This window comes from Eriocheir sinensis, unplaced genomic scaffold, assembly GCF_024679095.1.
Source record: "Eriocheir sinensis breed Jianghai 21 unplaced genomic scaffold, ASM2467909v1 Scaffold41, whole genome shotgun sequence".
Classification (NCBI taxonomy): Eukaryota; Metazoa; Arthropoda; class Malacostraca; order Decapoda; family Varunidae; genus Eriocheir; species Eriocheir sinensis.
In genome coordinates this window covers 973,217-982,467 of record NW_026111732.1, presented here as the reverse complement: position 1 = coordinate 982,467, position 9,251 = coordinate 973,217, and the positions used below count along the sequence as shown (strand labels likewise).

The window sequence follows — 9,251 nt, the reverse complement described above, 5'->3', positions numbered from 1 at the left end:
TTCAGGTCAGAAACAGGCGGATCTAAACACACTGGGATGTTAATGATCCTCTTTGAAGCTCCTATAAGTTATGGCTTCCGTGGTGGCCCAAGTGCCCCGCAGCCATGCCTCAATTAGTTCGAATCCGCTTCATAGGGAGTTCGATCCAATTATTACCTCTCGTCTGCCTTCCCAGCGTGCTTATTAACATTTTTTTTATCAAGCGTAACGAGTAAGATGATTATAGTTGTAAAATGCAGAAGTAAGGTTATTAATATTAGTGTAAGAGGTGAATCAGGCAGAGAGGAGGTGCGGACACCATGAGCCGCCTGTCCAGCAGCCCGAACACCTGAGACGCCGAGGAGGAGGAAGTGACAGTGACGTGAGAGGAGGAGAGAGGACGAGAAAATAATTATAGATTATGGAAATAGAGGGACTGAGGTAGTGTGACGTAAATAGTTGTAGACAGTATGATGATAGTAGATAGTAGTGACATTAATGGTGTAACTATTACAGTACTGTTATTAGTAGTGTTTAGCGGACTTTTTTGTTTTCGTTTTTTTTTGCATTTGAGTTACTGGTGTTAATGCCAAAAATACTACTATTGTTACTGTTTCGTTCATGATGCTGTCACTACGTGTTGTATTATTTGTACTATCGCTACTATAATTTACATATTGCTGCACCTTTCACTTTTTGGCTTTGTTAGCCTACTGGTGTGAATGTGGCAGAATGAAATATTATACATCAGTGTTTCTTTGTACTGAACCGACTACATAATATTTAATTTATTGTATATGTAGTTTTTAGAGAAAGGTGTGACAAGAGATGAGGACAGGGAGAGAAACAGTATGACGAAGAGGTGAAGCAGGGGGAAGAGGAGAGAAGGAGGAGGAGGAGGAGGAGGAGGAGGAGGAGGAGGAAGAGAAAATGAACTTTACAGAAATAATACTAGTATTAGTAGTGGTAGTAGTAGTAGTAGTAGTAGTAGTAGTAGTAGTAGGAGAGAGAGAGAGAGAGAGAACCGTCACCCACAGGTGAAATTGGTATCATTGCCACGCCCACCGCCTCAGGGGAGAAGCTTTTACCTGGAAGAGGAGGAGGAGGAAGAAATGAGGTTGAAAGGTGGTATAACATAAATGGTTGTCCTGGATGCAAAATAAATAAAAAATAGGAGGAGGAGGTGGAGGAGGAGGAGGAGGAGGAGGAGGGTGGAGGAGGGAGGAGGGAGGAGGAGGAAGGAGGAGGAGGAGGAGGAGGAGGAGGTGAATAATAAAGATATAATGATGGTAGAAGATTAGGGAATGCGGAGAGAATGTCGTTGTTGTTATTTTTTTAAAATAAAGCAAACAGCTCAAGGGCAAAAATAAATAATGAAAAAAATATTGATAAAAAGGGATGATGAGGAGGAAATAAATGAGGATTACGAGGAGAGGTTACTGTGTAGAGAAATGAAAGGGACTGTTTAGATGAAGAAAAGACAAGGGTGGCTCAGAAAGGCAAATTTAATAAAGAACATAATTAACAATAGGAATACATACGTGGAGATGAAAGAGGTAAAGCAGGAGGAGGAGGAAGAGGAGGAGGAGGAGAAGGACCTATGCATTAAATATATAGTGTTGGGGACAAAGGAAAGTGAAACTGGAGAGAGAGAGAGAGACGGATACATACATATATACACACAATGTGTGAGGGGGTGAAGGGGGGGTGAATAGATAGTTATTGGTAACAATATTATCAAGTGATTAAAGAATTGCAATAGCATTATACCTTTTAAAATGCTCTCTCTCTCTCTCTCTCTCTCTCTCTCTCTCTCTCTCTCTCTCTCTCTCTCTCTCTCTCTCTCTCTCTCTCTCTCTCTCTCTCTCAATAAACAATGAGGGAAATCAGAAGCAAAGAGGTAAACGCATGCCGCGCCAAAACACTCGGCCGGCTCCTGCCATCCCAGACTCGACAAACGCAGCCTTTGCGCCGTCACGGTGTTTACGATTAATTTAATATTCCCGTCTGGAGTTGTTCTGCATCGTCTGGAGCTCCCGCCCTCCCCCGCCTCGGCGGTGCTGGGGAGCGTTAGGGAGGCCAAGGTCTCCCTGGCAAGCGTCGCGGGGCTCAGGGGTTCCGGCAGGGCGTCTCGGCTCCCTTGGGGCGTTCATGGCGGTGCCGGAGATCCCGAGTGTCCAGGGGCGTTGGGAGGGGAGTGCGTTTGCTGCTGTGTGTTTGTATGGGCGGGTCTTTTCTGGGGTGAAGGAGACTCATTCGTATCAGCACACGGCACCAAGGAAGGGCGATTTCAGAACAACTCCACGACAGGGATATTACAGATAAAAACACCGAAAATAAGGAGAATAAACTAAAGGAACTTCAGAAATAGGATAATACAGGAGAAGAATTCCAGGAAATAAATAAGACAAGCAGAGATGAGAAAAAATACAACAAAAACACACAAAATCCAGCATGAAGGCCTTCGGTGTGGTATACTGGTATGGGTGAGCCTCCTTTGGGGTGAAGGAGACCCCTGTAGCAAGATACGGCACCAGGTGGAGGCGATGTAGATACTCTACACAACACACGACAAATAAAGAAAGATAAAACCGGAGATGGGATAATGCAGAAAAGGAATGCCAGAAAAAAAATCAGATACAAAACACAACATTAGCAAAACGAACAGCTAGGATTAAGGATTTTGGTGTGGTATGTTGGCACGGGCGAGGTTTCTCGGGGGTGAAGGAGACTCGTCTGTAGCAGGATACGGCACCAAGAAAAGCCGATATACAGTAGAAGCAGCACCAGAAACATGAAAATGAAGAGATGCTGACCCTGACTTAATTGTCGGGGTGGGATGCTGACCCCAGCTTGAATGTTGGGGTGGGATGCTGACCCTGACTTAATTGTCGGGATGGGATGCCGACCCCAGCTTGAATGTTGGGGTGGGATGCTGACCCCAGCTTGAATGTTGGGGTGGGATGCTGACCCCAGCTTGAATGTTGGGGTGGGATGCTGACCCTGACGTAAATGTCGGGGTGGGATCCTAACCTTTAAAGGAAGGAAAATGAGTCGTAGCGATGTCGTAGTTTTATCGACAAAGGAATCAACATTTTGGGAACAAAGAAAGGATAACGAGTTATTGTGACGTGTTTTTATCGACAAAGGAATCAACGTTTTGGAAACAAAGAAAGGATAACGAGTTATTGTGATGTGTTTTTATCGACAAAGGAATCAACGTTTTGGAAACAAAGAAAGGATAACGAGTTATTGTGAGGTGTTTTTATCGACAAAGGAATCGACGTTTTGGAAACAGAGAAAGGAAAATATGTTTTTGAGTTCGTTTAGTTTTATCGACAAAGGAATAAGCGTTTTGGGAACGAAGATAGGATAACGATTTATTGTGACAACAAATTATATAAATACTAATCAAGCACACAGGCGTTAGCTGTGGTATGTTGGTATAGGCGAGGCTTCTCTGGGGTGAAGGAGACTCGTCTGTAGCAGGATACGGCACCAAGAAAAGCCGATATAGAAACAACACCAGAAAAAGAAAATGAAGAAAGAGAAAACCAGCACAAGGAAAAAACAGAAAAAGGAACACCAGAAAAAAGAATACAAAAGAAGCACACCATCTTAAAAAGGAAAAAAGTAATCATCCACATTTTCGGCTCTCAATAACATCAAGAAAATGATGAGTGGGTCTCTTCCGGGGTGATAGAGGCTCACCCGGACCAAAGGACATCACAAGAGGGGGTGAAAATAATAACATCAAAAAAAGAAAATTATATAAAAGCAGAAAAGAACAAAAAGAAAAGAAAACATCAAAGAAGAAAAGAAAAAGAAAACGGAAAGAAGAGAAAGGAAAGAATAAAATAAACTAATAAATAAATAAATAAATAAATATATGAATATATATATATAATCAGCTCCTTCACTAATTAACTATTTGTCTCATTGAAGAGAAGAGAGCTGATAGACCCAAAAATAGAGAAAAAAGATAAAGTTTAACAAAAACACCAAAACATTTCATTGAAGGACAGAAGGAAAAGGAATGTCACGCTAAACACACTGTCATGTCTCCCGTTCTTTTTGTATTGCTTAGCCCTCGACGAAAGGAAAACTCTCTCTCTCTCTCTCTCTCTCTCTCTCTCTCTCTCTCTCTCTCTCTCTCTCTCTCTCTCTCTCTCTCTCTCTCTCTCTCTCTCTCTCTCTCTCTCTCTCTCTCTCTCTCGTGGTTCATTGTGTTGTTGAGTTGCGGGCCGCTGCTCCCCACGGCTGTTCATTTCCTCCATTGTGTTCCTTTGTTTTAGTGTGTGTGTGTGTGTGTGTGTGTGTGTGTGTGTGTGTGTGTGTGTGTGTGTGTGTGTGTGTGAGCCTTCATATATATATTTTGTTTTGACCTACTTTATCCTATTTTATTTTCCGTTTTCTCTACAGTTTTCCACAATTAATTATACCGCAACTAGAACTAGAACGTAACTCTGGCCCGTTCAACGTTCCGACAGGTGTGCTAATAAAATAGAACTCCCTGCCTCTTTTGCCTGTTTGTTGCTAGGATGAATACACCCCTGCCTGTCTAATCCCAACATTTAGGAGTTTTTAACTCAGGAACTCACTTGCTTTGCTTGAGTTTCTCAAATGACACAACCCACCTGTCTAACGTCATCCACTCAGGTGTGTTACGTCAGACACACATTCTTTGTTTGTTGCAAAGACGAACACAACCCACCTGTCTAACGTCATCTACTCAGGTGTGTTACGTCAGACACACATTCTTTGTTTGTTGCAAAGACGAACACAACCCACCTGTCTAACGTCATCCACTCAGGTGTGTTACGTCAGACACACATTCTTTGTTTGTTGCAAAGACGAACACAACCCACCTGTCTAACGTCATCCACTCAGGTGTGCTACGTCAGACACACACTCTTTGTATGTTGCTAACACGAACACTACCCACCTGTCTAACGTCATCCACTCAGGTGTGTTACGTCAGACACACAATCTTTGTTTGTTGCTAAGACGAGCATAACCCACCTGTCTAGCCTCATCCACTCAGGTGTGTTACGTCAGACACACACTCTTTGTTTGTTGCTAAGATGAACACAACCCACCTGTCTAACCTCATCCACTCAGGTGCGTTAAGTCAGACACACATTCTTTGTTTGTTGCTAAGATGAACACAACCCACCTGTCTAACCTCATCCCCTCAGGTGCGTTAAGTCAGACACACATTCTTTGTTTGTTGCTAAGATGAACACAACCCACCTGTCTAACCTCATCCACTCAGGTGCGTTAAGTCAGACACACATTCTTTGTTTGTTGCTAAGATGAACACAACCCACCTGTCTAGCCTCATCCACTCAGGTGTGTTATTTAGGCACAAACCCAGTCTTGGGATGGAAGGCGATCCCACCGCCGCCACTAGACCATTAACCACCACCACCTCCATCACCACCACCATCACCACCCTCTCTCATCATATTGATTACTCCTTCACTATCCTCACCACTATCACTGCTCCAAACACCACCACCTCAATCCCGCCGCCACCAGACCACTAGACGAGGACAAGGACGAGGACAGGAGGAGGACGAGGGTGAGGAGGACGACGAAGATGAGGAGGACGAGGAGGAGCAGGAGTAAAGAAAAATAATTCTGCCTTGGCAACGGGCGGGAACAGAGGAACATCAAGTGGCGGTGCAACATTAAAGGAACGTAACCACGTCCAGAGTGTTGCGACTCGTGTGTGTTGCGAGGCGAAGGACGCTTGACACCCCTGACACCGTCACTACCACTCCTCATGTGGCTGCTGCGTTCTTCCTCCTCCTTAATATGTCCTTACGCTCTCTCTCTCTCTCTCTCTCTCTCTCTCTCTCTCTCTCTCTCTCTCTCTCTCTCTCTCTCTCTCTCTCTCTCTCTCTCTCTCTCTCTCTCTCTCTCTCTCTCTCTCTCTCTCTCTCTCTCTCTCTCTCTCTCTCTCTCTCTCTCTCTCTCTCTCTCTCTCTCTCTCTCTCTCTACCCTCTTCCTTCACCTCCTCCCTATGTCCTTCCTTGCCTCTTCCTTTCTCTCTCCTCTGTCCTCCTCTCATCTCATCTCCTCCCCTCTCCTTTTCCCTTACCCCCTCCCTTGCTTCCCTCTATCCTAGAAGCTGTAAAGGTGACAAGCAGGTGTTATGGAGGGGAGGGGGTGGGGGAAGAGGCGGAGAGGGGAGGGGGTCGTCTGGATGCTTTCCCTTTTGTCTCATCAACACCAGAGAGCAGTTCAGCATGCTCTCTAAAGACAGTTCCTCTCTCTTTCTACACCACACTCCATTCACACAACACACACATCTTTTCCCAAAATTCAAAATTCAAAATGGCGAAAAACAACACTGCCTCGGAGTCCCCGCCAGGGGGGGGACCATAAATTCCCCCAGGGAGGACACCCCTTCTGGCTGCCGACTTGAGAGGTGTCCTGATAACTCCTCGAACCTCCTCCTTATCAATTTCTGCAACATTCGTGGTCCTCATTCTAATTTTCATTCCGTGGAACACCATCTCTCTTCCTCTAAACCTCACCTTCTCTTCCTCACCGAAACACAGGTTTCTGAGGCTACTGACAGCAACCTCTACTCTGTTCCCTCCTACTATCTCTATCCTAAATTTCAATCCAAAGCTGAATGTTGCGCCTACGTCCGCAACGACATCACTTGTTCTCGTGCCCACGACCTTGACTCTTCTGAATTTTCCACCATCTGGCTAAGACTTCATTGTCATTCTATTACTAAATACATTTGTGCTGCTTATCTTTCACCTAACTCTACTAACTATGTAAAATTCTTTGACTATTTGAATTATAAAGTGGAGCACATCTTGACTCACTCTCCCTTCACTGAAATCTCCATCCTAGGAGATTTCAATGTTCACCACCAGCTTTGGCTTTCATCCTCATTCACTCACCAGCCTGGTGAAAAAGCCTACAACTTTGCTCTTCTCAACGACCTTGAGCCGACCTGGTCAGCACCCTACACGTATTCCCGCCCGTCTTGGAGACAGGCCCAACATTCTAGACCTCTTCCTTACCTCTAATCCTTTTGCTTACTCTGTCAAACTGTTCTCTCCGTTGGGCTCCTCCGATCATAACCTTATTTCTGTTTCCTGTCCTATCGCTCCTGTACATCCTCTGGACCCACCGAAGAGGCGATGCTTCTGGCATTTTGCTTCAGCTCGGTGGGACGACCTGAGGATGTACTTTTCCGTGAAATGATTACTGCTTCCAGGAGAGAGACCCCTCTGTGTGTGCCCAGCGCATCTCAGAGGTGATTGTCTCTGGAATGGAGGCATACATTCCACGTTCTTTCTCTACTCCTCATGCCTTGGTTTATTCATGCTTGTTCTCGTGCTATAAAAGATAGAGAGGCAGCTCACAAAAGGTTCCAGAGCCTTCGAACTCCCGCTAACTATGACCTTTATGTTTAAAATCTATTCTCCGACTTACCAAAACTTCTTTTATCAATAGAAAATGTCAACACTTTGCTTTTTCTAATTCTTTCCGTGACTTCTGGCATCTAGCCAAAAATATATCCACCCACAGGTGAAATTCGTATCATTGCCAAGCCCACCGCCTCAGGGGAGAAGCTGTTACTGGAGGAGGAAGAGGAAGAAATGAGGTTGAAAGGTGGTATAACGTAAATGGTTGTCCGGGATGCAAATAAAGAAAAAAAGGAGGAGGAGGAGGAGGGGTGGAGGAGGGGGAGGAGGGGAGGAGGAGGGGGAGGAGGAGGAGGAGGAGGAGGATGTGAATAATAAAGATATAATGATGGTAGAAGATTAGGGAATGCGGAGAGAATGTCGTTGTTGTTATTTTTTTACAATAAAGCAAACAGCTCAAGGGCAAAAATAAATAATGAAAAAATATTGATAAAAAGGGATGAGGAGGAGGAGGAAATAAAAGAGGATTACAAGGAGAGGTTACTGTGTAGAGAAATGAAAAGGAATGTTTAGATGAAGAAAAGAAAAGGGTGGCTAAGAAAGGCAAATTTAATAAAGAACATAATTAACAATAGGAATACATACGTGCAGATGAAAGAGGAAAAGCAGGAGGAGGAGGAGGAGGACCTATGCATTAAGTATATAGTGTTGGGGACACAAAGGAAAGTGAAACTGGAGAGAGAGAGAGAGAGAGAGAGAGAGAGACGGATACATACATATATACACACAATGTGTGGGGGGGTGAAGGGGGGGTGGATAGATAGTTATTGGTAACAATATTATCAAGTGATTAAAGAATTGCAATAGCATTATACCTTTTAAAACTCTCTCTCTCTCTCTCTCTCTCTCTCTCTCTCTCTCTCTCTCTCTCTCTCTCTCTCTCTCTCTCTCTCTCTCTCTCTCTCTCTCTCTCTCTCTCTCTCTCTCTCTCTCTCTCTCTCTCTCTCTCTCTCTCTCTCTCTCTCTCTCTCTCTCTCTCTCTATCTCTCTCTCTCTCTCTCTCTCTCTCTCTCTCTCTCTCTCTCTCTCTCTCTCTCTCTCTCTCTCTCTCTCTCTCTCTCTCTCTCTCTCTCTCTCTCTCTCTCTCTCTCTCAATAAACAATGAGGGAAATCAGAAGCAAAGAGGTAAACGCATGCCGCGCCAAAACACTCGGCCGGCTCCTGCCATCCCAGACTCGACAAACGCAGCCTTTGCGCCGTCACGGTGTTTACGATTAATTTAATATTCCCGTCTGGAGTTGTTCTGCGTCGTCTGGGTTCCGCCCTCCCCCGCCTCGGCGGTGCTGAGGAGCGTCAGGGGGCCCAAGGTCTCCCTGGCGAGCGTCGCGGGGTTCAGGAGTTCCGGCAGGGCGTCTCGGCTCCCTCGGGGCGTCCATGGCGGTGCCGGAGATCCCGAGTGTCCAGGGGCGTTGAGAAGGGAGTGCGTTTGGTGCTGTGTGTTGGTATGGGCGGGTCTTTTCAGGGGTGAAGGAGACTTATTCGTATCAGCGCACGGCACCAAGGAAGGGCGATTTCAGAACAACTCCACGACAGGGATATTACAGATAAAAACACCGAAAATAAGGAGAATAAACTAAAGGAACATCAGAAATAGGATAACACAGGAGAAGAATTTCAGGAAATAAATAAGACAAGCAGAGATGAGAAAAAATAGAACAAAAACACACAAAATCCAGCATGAAGGCCTTCGGTGTGGTATATTGGTATGGGTGAGCCTTCTCTGGGGTGAAGGAGACCCCTGTAGCAAGATACGGCACCAGGTGGAGGCGATGTAGATACTCTACACAACACTGTCACACGACAAATAAAGATAA

The 9,251-nt window shown here is 45.1% G+C and overlaps 1 long non-coding RNA gene across 1 annotated transcript; it reads left to right on the top strand.

Annotated features, from left to right (window-relative positions):
- The first annotated feature begins 1,870 nt into the window (after positions 1–1,870).
- Positions 1,871–3,311, top strand: LOC126992166 (uncharacterized). Its single transcript, XR_007746309.1, has 2 exons — positions 1,871–3,174; positions 3,239–3,311. It is a non-coding gene; the product is annotated as an uncharacterized LOC126992166 (long non-coding RNA).
- The last annotated feature ends 5,940 nt before the right edge of the window (positions 3,312–9,251 follow it).